The sequence below is a fragment of the Salmo trutta genome, chromosome 3 (genome assembly GCF_901001165.1).
Source record: "Salmo trutta chromosome 3, fSalTru1.1, whole genome shotgun sequence".
Lineage (NCBI taxonomy): Eukaryota > Metazoa > Chordata > Actinopteri > Salmoniformes > Salmonidae > Salmo > Salmo trutta.
The window spans coordinates 30701655-30713339 of record NC_042959.1 but is presented as its reverse complement, the minus strand read 5'-3'; positions in this window follow the sequence as shown (position 1 = coordinate 30713339).

Here is an 11685-nt window from a genome sequence, read left to right as displayed (position 1 = left end):
TGGCTGAGGTGCACCCATGACCAGCTCTGAAACCAGATTGCATAGCGGAGAAAGTACGGTGGGATTCGAAATGGTCGGTAATCTGTTTGTTAACTTGGCTTTCGAAGACCTTAGAAAGACAGGGTAGGATAGATATAGGTCTGTAGCAGTTTGGGTCTAGAGTGTCACCCCCTTTGAAGAGGGGGATGACCGCGGCAGCTTTCCAATCTTTGGGAATCTCAGACAATACGAAAGAGAGGTTGAACAGGCTAGTAATAGGGGTTGCAACAATTTCGGCAGATAATTTTAGAAAGAGAGGGTCCAGATTGTCTAGCCCAGCTGATTTGTATGGGTACAGATTTTGCAGCTCTTTCAGAACATCAGCTATCTGGATTTGGGTGAAGGAGAAATGGTGGGTGCTTTGGCGGGTTGCTGTGGAGTGTGCTGTGCAGTTGACCGAGGTAGGGCTAGCCAGGTGGAAAGCATGGCCAGCCGTAGAGAAATGCTTATTGAAATTCTCAATTATAGTGGATTTATCGGTGGTAACAGTTTTTCCTAGCCTCAGAGCAGTGGGCAGCTGGGAGGAGGTGCTCTTATTCTCCATGGACTTTACAGTGTCCCAGAACTTTTTTTGAGTTAGTACTACATGATGGAAATTTCTGTTTGAAAAAGCTAGCCTTAGCTTTTCTAACTGCCTGTGTATATTTGTTCCGAACTTCCCTGAAAAGATGCATATCACGGGGGCTATTCGATGCTAATGCAGAACGCCACAGGATGTTTTTGTGCTGGTCAAGGGCAGACAGGTCTGGAGTGAACCAAGTACTATATCTATTCCTAGTTCTACATTTTTTGAGTGGGGCATGCTTATTTAAGATGGTGAGGAAGGCACCTTTAAAGAATAGCCAGGCATCATCTACTGACGGGATGAGGTCAATGTCATTCCAGGATACCCTGGCCAGGTCGATTAGAAAGGCATTGAGAAGTGTTTTAGGGAGCGTTTGACAGTGATGAGGGGTGGTCGTTTGGTCACAGACCCATTACGGATGCAGGCATTGAGGCAGTGATTGCTGAGATCTTGATTGAAAACAGCAGTGGTGTATTTGGAGGGCAAGTTAGTTAGGATGACATCTATGAGGGTGCCCGTGTTTACGGATTTGGGGTTGTAACTGGAAGGTTCATTGATCATTTGTGTGAGATTGAGGGCATCAAGCTTAGATTGTAGGATGGCCGGGGTGTTAAGCATGTCCCAGTTTAGGTCACCTAGTAGCACGAGCTCAGAAGATAGATGGGGGGCAATCAATTCACATATGGTATCGAGGGCACAGCTGGGGGCAGAGGGAGGTCTATAGCAAGAGGCAACGGTGAGAGACTTGTTTCTGGAAAGGTGAATTTTTAGAAGTAGAAGCTCGAATTGTTTGGGTACAGACTTGGATAGTAATACAGAACTCTGCAGGCTGTCTTTGCAGTAGATTGCAACACCGCCCCCTTTGGCAGTTCTATCTTGTTATAGTTAGCGATGGAGATTTCAGGGTTTTTGGTGGTTTTCCTAAGCCAGGATTCAGACACGGCTAAGATATCCGGATTGGCAGAGTGTGCTTAAGCAGTGAGTAAAACAAACTTAGGGAGTAGGCTTCTAATGTTAACATGCATGAAACCAAGGCTTTTACGGTTACAGACGTCAACAAATGAGAGCACCTGGGGAGTGGGAGTGGAGCTAGGCACTGCAGGACCTGGATTAACGTCCACATCACCAGAGGAACAGAGGAGAAGTAGGATAAGGGTACGGATAAAGGCTATACGAACTGGTCGTCTAGCACGTTCGGAACAGAGAGTAAAAGGGGCAGGTTTCTGGGCACGATAGCATAGATTCAAGGCATAGTGTACAGACAAAGGTAAGGTAGGATGAGAGTACATTGTAGGTAAACCTAGGCATTGAGTAATGATGAGAGAGATATAGTCTCTAGAGACGTTTAAACCAGGTGATGTCATCGCATATGTAGGAGGTGGAACAACATGGTTGGTTAAGGCATATTGAGCAGGGCTAGAGGCTCTACAGTGAAATAAGACAGTAATCACTAACCAGGACAGTAATGGACGAGGCATATTGATATTAGGAGAGGCATGCGTAGCCAAGTGAACATATGAGTCCAGTGAGTGGTTGGGCTGACTGGGAACACGGCGATTCAGACAGTTAGCAGGCCGATACTAACAAGCTAACAGTTAGTAGGCCGGGGCTAAACAATCTAGCAGTTAGCATACCGGGGCAGGCAAGCTTGCAGTTAGCAGACCGGGGCAGGCAAGCAAGCAGTTGGCAGACCGGGGCTAGCAGTTAGCAGACTGGGGCAGGCAAGCTAGCAGTTAGCAGACCGGGGCAAGCAAGCTAGAGGTTAACAGACCGGGGCTAGCTATTTAGCCTTTGGGGGACGTCGCGATGGGGGTAAGTCTGCTTTTGCCTCTTCGTGCGGTGACGTCGATAGACCAGTCATGGAATTAGTAGGGTTCCAAGTAGCTTTAGGTAGCTAGTAGGCCGCGGTTAGCAGAATGGGCCTTCAGCGGACGTCGCGCCTGAGGGGCCTGTTGGAATCCTCGGGCAGATTATGTCGGTATTCCAGTCGTAGAGGATTGGCGGGGTTCCGTGCCCCGTACCGGCAGTAGAAGGGGTCCGGATATTGTAGCCCAGGAGTGGGCTTCGGTGGTAGCACAGGAACCCTGGCCGGGCTAGCTTCAGGCTAATTGGAAACGCTAGCCAGGAGTAGTCACCCGGGATTGCGGTTAGCTAGTTGCGAAGATCCAGATGAAAATGTTCAGAGTTTGCGGTAGGAATCCGGGGATATGGGGGGGGGGGGGGAATTATAATAACAAAAGGTCCGTTATGCCCTGGTTTGAGTCACGTTGTTCGAACTGGCGAGAGCTTTCCGAGCTAAAGGTAAGCTGATGACCGCTAGCAATGGTTTGCTGACTGATAGCTGGTAGGTAGTTAGCTGGCTAGCTTCAGTTGAGGGATTCCAGTTCTGAAGTAAATAGAAATACTTTAGGGGAAAAAAACAGATCCACGCCACATTGGGTGAGGCGGGTTGCAGGAGAGTATTTAGAAGTTGAGGTTTAGGAAAATATTTTTAAAAGATATGGGAAGAAAAAGATGTAAAAAGATATATACAAGGGACAAGACAGAGACGTCTGACTGCTACGCCATCTTGGATTCGATGACTAACACAAGTTAACGTGTTGCTGTTTCTCACTGAACAAAGTAAGGGTACCTCTTTAAATAATATTTAGAGAGGTACCCTTATCTAAAGGATACATTTGGTGTATTGTTCTGTCTTTTTGAAGGTGTTATACATTTTCATAAATTACTGCATAACTTCAAGGCGTTATGATGACTAAATGGCAGTCTAATTTTGCTCTAATTAATTCATCTGTTTTGCTGCTATTAAAAAGCTCTATGATGAACCACACCAGAACCCACCTCACAATTAATCTGGCATGGCAGCTGACGGGAAATGCTGGAAGTAAAAAGAAGGTGGCAAGGAGGGAAGAAAAAGAAAGAGACAAGATAAACACTAGCCTAACAATGCAACACATCCTGGCGCTCTCTCTCTCTCTCTCTCTCTCTCTCTCTCTCTCTCTCTCTCTCTCTCTCTCTCTCTCTGTCTCTCACACAGAAAGGACCCACGGCCCTCTGTTTGAGGTAGGGGGCCCACAAACAAGATTGAAACTGTTTGTCTTTCCTGAGAGTGGTAAACATCCTCAACACAAACACTTTCTTGGATGCACCGCCAGCGAGAGAGGAGAAGCTCACACCGTCAGGTAGGGCAGCTGCAATCTCACTCCATCAGGGCCTTTGATGTCTTCAGGACAAAGCTGATCATTAAGGCCCCTTGCATCTTAATCCTTTTATGTGGAGCTTGGCTGTTATAAATTGATACGTCACGTCTGTAATGGGATACTGCATGTCTTTTAAACGGGCCAAATAGAGTACACAGAGCACAAGTCAATATGGTTCTGTCAGTTACTGTTAAATGGTGTTACATAAGGAGTTAAGGGAGATTTGCAGGCTGGCCTTAGTGGACTATGAATTTGCCTTTAGATTAGGGCAGTAAAATGCAATGCTTTGTACTGTTGTAGAATTTTCTTGTTAAAAATGTTTTATTCAGAAATGTACACTCCAAAGGAAAGAATATGATAGAAAGTGAGTGATTACACATAGGAAGATGTCTACACACACACACACACACACACACACAGACCTAGGCGCAGGTGAAGTGTATATATCTCTATTGCTTAACTGTTGCTAGGGGGAAACTGAGGGCACATTAACTTCACATGCGGCCCCCTACCCCCGCTCCTCCTCCTCTACCCCCGCTCCTCCTTCCCTACCCCCGCTCCTCCTCCCCTACCCCCGCTCCTCCTCGCCTACCCCCGCTCCTCCTCCCCTACCCCCACTCCTCCTCCCCTACCCCCGCTCCTCCTCCCCTACCCCTGGGCTAGACAGCAAGGCATCTGTTTCAGGCCACAGCTTGCACCCCCGACCCCAGGCTCTGTCTGGCCTCCACATGCAGGCCCTAAATCAGTGACCACAGAGAGACTACAGAGGTCACCTCCCCTCACCCCCCACATGGCCATATTGTGACATCCAAGTGTCGCTTCAACAGACTTGTGGTGTGTGGAGTCGGCTTCTGACCCGTGAGACAGAAATACTGCCTTCATTTCCTTTTTCTTTACATTTTTCAATGTCTGTTTGTGTGCTTCTCCACCAGCTTTATGAAGACCTATAGAAAAGAAATGTAGTCAGTGTTCCAACAGAGAAGTTAACCTATACTGTGGAAAGTTGTGTGCATACCGTGTTAAGCATAGTCCTTTTGGTGCACAGAGAACCTAAATCATTTTCTGTTACAGTGTGTGTTAAGTGTGTGTGTTATGAAAGAGAGAGAGAGGGGGGGGGTCCTGGGGCTCTGTTCACAAACACAAACAGACCCCACAGAGCCCCAGGACAGCAACACAATTAGTCCCAACCAAATCATGAGAAAACAAAAAGATAATTACTTGTCACATTGGAAAAAATTTACAAAAAAACAAAGAAAACTAGAATTCGATTTGGCACTAAACAGAGTACACAGTGGGACAATACCTGACCACTGTGATTGACCCAAAATGAAGGAAAGCTTTGACTATGTACCAACTCAGTGAGCATAGCCTTACTTTTGAGAGATGCCTCCGTAGGCAGACCTGGCTCTCAAGAGAAGACAGGCTGTGCATACTGCCCACAAAATGAGGTGGAAACTGAGCTGCACTTCCTAACCTCGTGCCAAATGTATGACCATATTAGAGACACGTTTCCCTGAGATTACACAGACCCACAAAGAATTTGAAAACAAATCCAATTTTGATAAACTCCCATATCTATTCGGTGAAATACCTCAGTGTGCAATTACAGCAGCAAGTTCTGTGACCTGTTGCCACAAGAAAAGGGCAACCAGTGAAGAACAAACACACCATTGTAAATACAACCCATATTTATTTATTTTCTCTTTTCTACTTTAACTATTTGCACATCGCTACAAAACTGTATATAGACGTAATATGACATTTTAAATGTCTTTATTCTTTTGGAACTTGTGTGATTGTAATATTTACTGTTCACTTTTTATTGTTTATTTCAATTTTGTTTATCCATTTCACTTGCTTTGGCAATGTAAACATATGTTTCCCATGCCAATAAAGGCCCTTGAATTGAATTGAATTGAGAGAGAGAGCTGTGTAAAACCTCACTCTCCTTAACTTGACCAGTGACCCAGGAGTATGCCCTATGTATTATGTGCTGTCCTCATAGCCCTCTGAGGAGCCCTTAGAGTGCTTGTTTGTACCTGTCATGTCGCTCTGCTCGTCTGCCCAGCATGTCATTCTGTAACCCCTCAGAGATTGTTGTCAGTTAATATTCCTCTCCTCCTCTCCTCCTCCCTGCTCAGTGCAGACTCCCTCACAGCACTGTGTTGACCTGGACTGCCCACGCCGCTCCTGATGGCACTTTGACCTTTTCCTCCTCTTATCAATATGAAGGGCTTGCCTGGATAAGGTAGGCAGTCCCTCGTAAGGACAGAGTGAGGGTGCTGCTTTCTTTCCCTGCCCTTTCCCAGCCAAATAGACTCCTTCTCCGTATTTAATTGGACATTGAAGCTAAAACTTTTGATGTGGCTCTATACTCCAGCATTTTGGATTTAAGATCAAAGGTTTCATATGTTGTTATTGTTGATCCATTTGCAGTTTGTTTTGGTTGTGTTTCGGATGATGTTGTGCCTAATAGAAATGAATGGTAAATAATGTCATAAGTGAGAAAGTTAGAGGCATAAATATCATACAGATTACAGAGGCACAAAGATATGATCTTTGTGCCTCTGTAATCTGTAATCATGGTAGCATCCTTTAGTGTTCAGAAATATATTATATTCTTATTTACAACACAAGTGACTCCAAAACTACACAATATATTATTTACCATTCATTTTTATTGGGCACAACATAATCCGAAACACAACCAGAACAAACTGCTAATGCATCCAACACAGAGTCACAAGCTTTATGTAGTCATTGCGTGATAAGAATATGGGACCAAATACTAAACTTTTGGCTACTTTAATACAGTAAAAGTGAATTTGTCCAAATACTTATGACACCTTCAAATGGGGGGACTAGATACATAAAGTGCTTTCATTTCTAAACGGTAAAACAGACATGTATGAAAATACCCTTAAATATAAGATGTAATTTTGTATTGTCACCTCATATAAAATGTTTGATCTCATATCCAAAATGAAGTAAGTAGCCTTGAACCGTAAGGCTCCTGCTCCTATGAGCCCTATCTCCTGTTTCTTTAGCTTGAAGCAGCTTGATGTACAAGTACACCCCCTGGACAGGATGCTAGTCTATCACAGGCCCTCACCCCAAATCTATCTCCTGTTTCTTTAGCTTAAGGACGCTAGTCTATTGCAGGGCCTCACCCCAAATCTATCTCCTTAATAATGATGCATCTGGTCCCATTTTTAGTCTTTGATATGACTCGTGTCGGGATTCAAACTCCTATTCTTCCAACCTCAGGGCGGACACTCTAACCACCAGGTCAAATAAATACATAGGGGAGAGTAGCTGGGCCTATTATTCATGTTAGCTGAGAGGCTATCTTAGACCAGTAAGTCTGGTTATATATTTAAGTAATAAGGCCTGAGGGGGTGTGGTATATGGCCAATATACCACGACTAAGGGCTGGTCTTATGCACGACACAACACAGAGTGCCTGGATACAGCCCTTAGCTGTGGTATATTGGCCATGTATCACAAACCTCTGAGGTGCCTTCTTGCTATTATTAACTGGTAGTCAATGTAATTAGAGCAGTAAAAATAATGTTTTGTCATACCCATGGTATACGGTCTGCTATACCACAGCTTTCAGCCAATCAGCATTCAGGGCTCTGACCACCCAGTTTATAATTTACAATAAGTACAGTTAGAGCTTGTGACATGTCTCTCTCTCACTTTGACCATGCAAACTCAAGGAAGACCCAGACGATGCCTCTCTACCAGACGAACTCAATGCATTTTACGCTTTGACAATAACAACACCTTGCCGTGCACGAGGGCCCACATCGACCCAGAGGACTGTGTGATCTTGCTCTCCGAGGACGATGTGAGTAAGGTCTTTAATCAGGTCAACACTCACAAGGCTGAGGGGCCGGACGGTATTCCAGGGCGCGTTCTCAGAGCATGAGCAGAACAGCTGGCAGGCATATTCACAGTCATTTTCAACCTTTCCTCGTCCCAGTCTGTAATCCTGACAATAACTCTAAGGCTTCATGCCACAATGACTACCGCCCTGTAGTACTCACATCTGTAATCATGAAGTGCTTTGAAAGGATGGTTATGGCACACATCAACTCCATCATCCCAGACCCTCTAAACCCATAGATGACGCAATCTCAGTTGCACTCCACACTGCCTTCCCCCACCTAGATAAGAGGAATACCTATGTGAGAAAGCTGTTCATTGACTACAGCTCAGCGTTCAACACCATTGTCCCCTCCAAGCTCGTCACCAAGCTTGGGACCCTGGGACTGAACACCTCCCTCTGCAACTGGATCCTGGACATCCTGACGGGCCACCCCCAGGTGGTGAGGGTAGGCAACAACACATCCGCCACGCTGACACTCAACACGGGGTCCCCACAGAGGTGTGTGCTTAGTCCCCTCCTGTACTCCCTGTTCACCCACGACTGCGTGGCCACGCACGACTCCAACACCATCATCAAGTTTGCTGAAGACACGACGGTGGTAGGCCTGATCACCAGCGACGATGAGACAGACTACAGGGAGGAGGTTAGTGACCTGGCAGTGTGGTGCCAGGACAACAACCTCTCCCTCAACGTCAATAAGTCCAAGGAACTGATTGTGGACTACAGTAAACGGGGAGAGCAAGCACGCTCCCATCCACATCGACAGGGCTGCAGTGGAGCAGGTCGAGAGCTTCAAGTTCTTCGGTGTTCAAATCACTAAGGACTTAAAATGGTCCGCATACACACAGTCGTGAAGAAGGCATGACAGCGCATCTTCCCCCTCAGGAGGTTAAAAAGGTTTGGAATGGGCCCTCAAATCCTCAAAAAACTCTACAGCTATACCATTAAGAGCATCTTGACTGGGTGCATCACTGCTTGGTATGGCAACAGCACCGCCATCAAATATATATATTTGTTTGTTTTTTGCACTGTCTCTATGCACACTCTCAGGACTCTACACACACACACACACACACACACACACACACACACACACACACGCGCACACTCCATTTGCTCACACTACCCTAACATGCACATATATTTATACTGACTCTACACACATGCACACACACTCACATACAATCATCATATAGGCTGCTGTTACTCTGTTTACCATATATCCTGATGCCTAATCACCTTACCCCTATATATACTGTGCATTGACTTTTCCACATTTTGTTAAGTTACAGCCTTACTCTAAAATGGATTAAAGTACTTTTCCCCCCTCATTAATCTACACACAATACCCCATAATGACAAAGCGAAAATAGGTTTTTAGACTTTTTTGCATATTTATAAAAAATAAAAAACAGAAACACCTAATTTACATAAGTATTCAGACCCTTTGCTATGAGACTCGAAATTGAGCTCAGGTGCATCCTGTTTCCATTGATCATCCTTGAGATGTTTCTACAACTTGATTGGAGTCCACCTGTGGTAAATTCAATTCATTGGACATGATTTGAAAAGGCACACACCTGTCTATATGAGGTCGCACTGTTGACAGTACATGTCAGAGCAAAAACCAAGCCATGACGTCGAAGGAATTGTCTGTAGAGCTCAGAGACAGAACTCTGTCGAGGCACAGATCTGGGGAAGGGTACCAAAAAATGTCTGCAGCATTGAATGTCCCCAAGAACACAGTGGCCTCCATCATTCTTAAATGGAAGAAGTTTGGAACCACCAAGACTCTTCCTAGAGCTGGCCGCCCGGCCAAATTGAGCAATCGAGGGAGAAGGGCCATGGTCAGGGAGGTGACCAAGATCTCGATGATCACTCTGACAGAGCTCCAGAGTTCCTCTGTGGCGATGGGAGAACCTTCCAGAAGGACAACCATCTCTGCAGCACTCCACCAATCAGGCCTTTATGGTAGAGTGGCCAGACAGAAGCCATGCTTCAGTAAAAGGCACATGACAGCCCGCTTGGAGTTTGCCAAGAGGCACTTAAAGGACTCTCAGATCATGAGAAACAAGATTCTCTAGTCTGATGAAAGCAAGATTGAACTATTTGGCCTGAATGCCAAGCATCACACTGGCACCATCCCTACGGTAAAGCATGGTGGTGGCAGCATCATGCTGTGGGGAAGTTTTTCAGCGGCAGGGACTGGGAGACTAGTCAGGATTGAGGGAAAGATGATCGGAGCAAAGTACAGAGAGATCCTTGATGAAAGCCTGCTCCAGAGCACTCAGGACCTCAGACTTGGGCGAAGGTTCACCTTCCAACAGGACAACGACCCTCAGCACACAGCCAAGACAACGCAGAAGTGGCTTCGGGACAACTCTCTGAATGTCCTTGAGCGGCAGAGCCAGAGCCCGGACTTGAACCCTGTTGAACATCTCAGGAGAGACCTGAAAATAGCTGTGCAGCGACGCTCCCCATCTAACCTGACAGAGCTTGAGAGGATCAGCAGAGATGAATAGGAGAAGCTCCCCAAGTACAGGTGTGCCAAGCTTGTAGCATCATACCCAAGAAGACTCGAGGCTGTAATCGCTGCCGAAGGTGCTTCTATAAAGTACTGAGTAAAGGGTCTGAATACTTATGTAAATGTGATACATTACATTTTTTACTTTTAATATATTTGCAAAAATTTCTAAAAACTTGTTTTTGATTTGTCATTATGGGGAATTGTGTGTAGATTGATGAGGGGGGAAAAACTATTCAATCAAGTTTAGAATAAGGTTGAAAAGTAACAAAATTTGGGAAAGGTCAAGGGGTCTGAATACTTTCCGATTGCACTGTATCTACCTCTGTTTTATGCTATTGGAATTGACTGACCCTGTATATAGCTTACTTCTTGTGTTCTTCTTATTTCTTATTTTTATTTATTGTGTGTTTTTGTTCTACCTTGTGTATTTTTAGTCCTACATTGATATTAATTACTGCATTGCTGGGTTTAGAGCATGCCAGAAAGGCATTTCACTTTCCTTGTGCACGTGACATTAAAACTTGAAACTTGAACTGTGACACGGCTGGGACCTATTGACCCAAGAAGTATTCAACCATTCAACCAAGTCATAACCCACGGGTTTATTTAACCATTTAGGTCATGTTATATGTGGATGACCTAAATGCTCTTAGAAAGACATACAACTTTTCCATATTACTTGACCAGTACCTGTTTGTGAAAAATACATTTAATCATGTTTTCAATCCTCTTCTCCTCAGGCTTACAAGGCTCACAAGGGGTTAAATAGTTACCTTTTCCCAGTAATGTCACAACAGCCCATCTGGCTACCGTTGTGTGTATTTATGGGTGTGCAGACCGCAAAGTCAGACAGGGAGGACTTGTGTTCAAAGTCACAACGTAGTCCTGCCCTGGATGAAGGAAATGGTCCCATTGCTGAAGACAAAGCAGGTTGGGGAGAGAGTCTGAGGGGCTGGGCGGTCGAGTTCTAACAATGGGGGCTGTGCACTCAGACTGTGGGCCACACAAAGGCCAGGGTAGCCCCCTCCTCCCCGCTCACACATTGCAATAGAGCTGTCATTTCACACTGGCCTGTGAACAGCCATTCAATCAAACTACTGTTTAACCTGACCTCTGGCCTACACAGAAATCAAGATGAGTCTGGTGGGATGCATTTCGAAAGGTGGCCCCATCGACGACGCCCCTAGTCAGTTGTACAACTGAATGCATTCAACTGAAATGTGTCTTCCGCATTTAGCCCAACCCCTCTGAATCAGAAAGGTGTGGAGGGCTGCCTTAACCTTTCTCTTTCTCCTCCCACCCCCGCAGCCTATACCCTCTCCACTATTGCCGCTAAATCAAGTCAAAGTTTATTGGTCATGTGCACAGGACACTGGTGTAAACTGTACAGTAAAATGCTTACTTGCTAACTCTTCTCAACAGTGCGGTACAATATCAATATAAATCAAGGATTAAATGC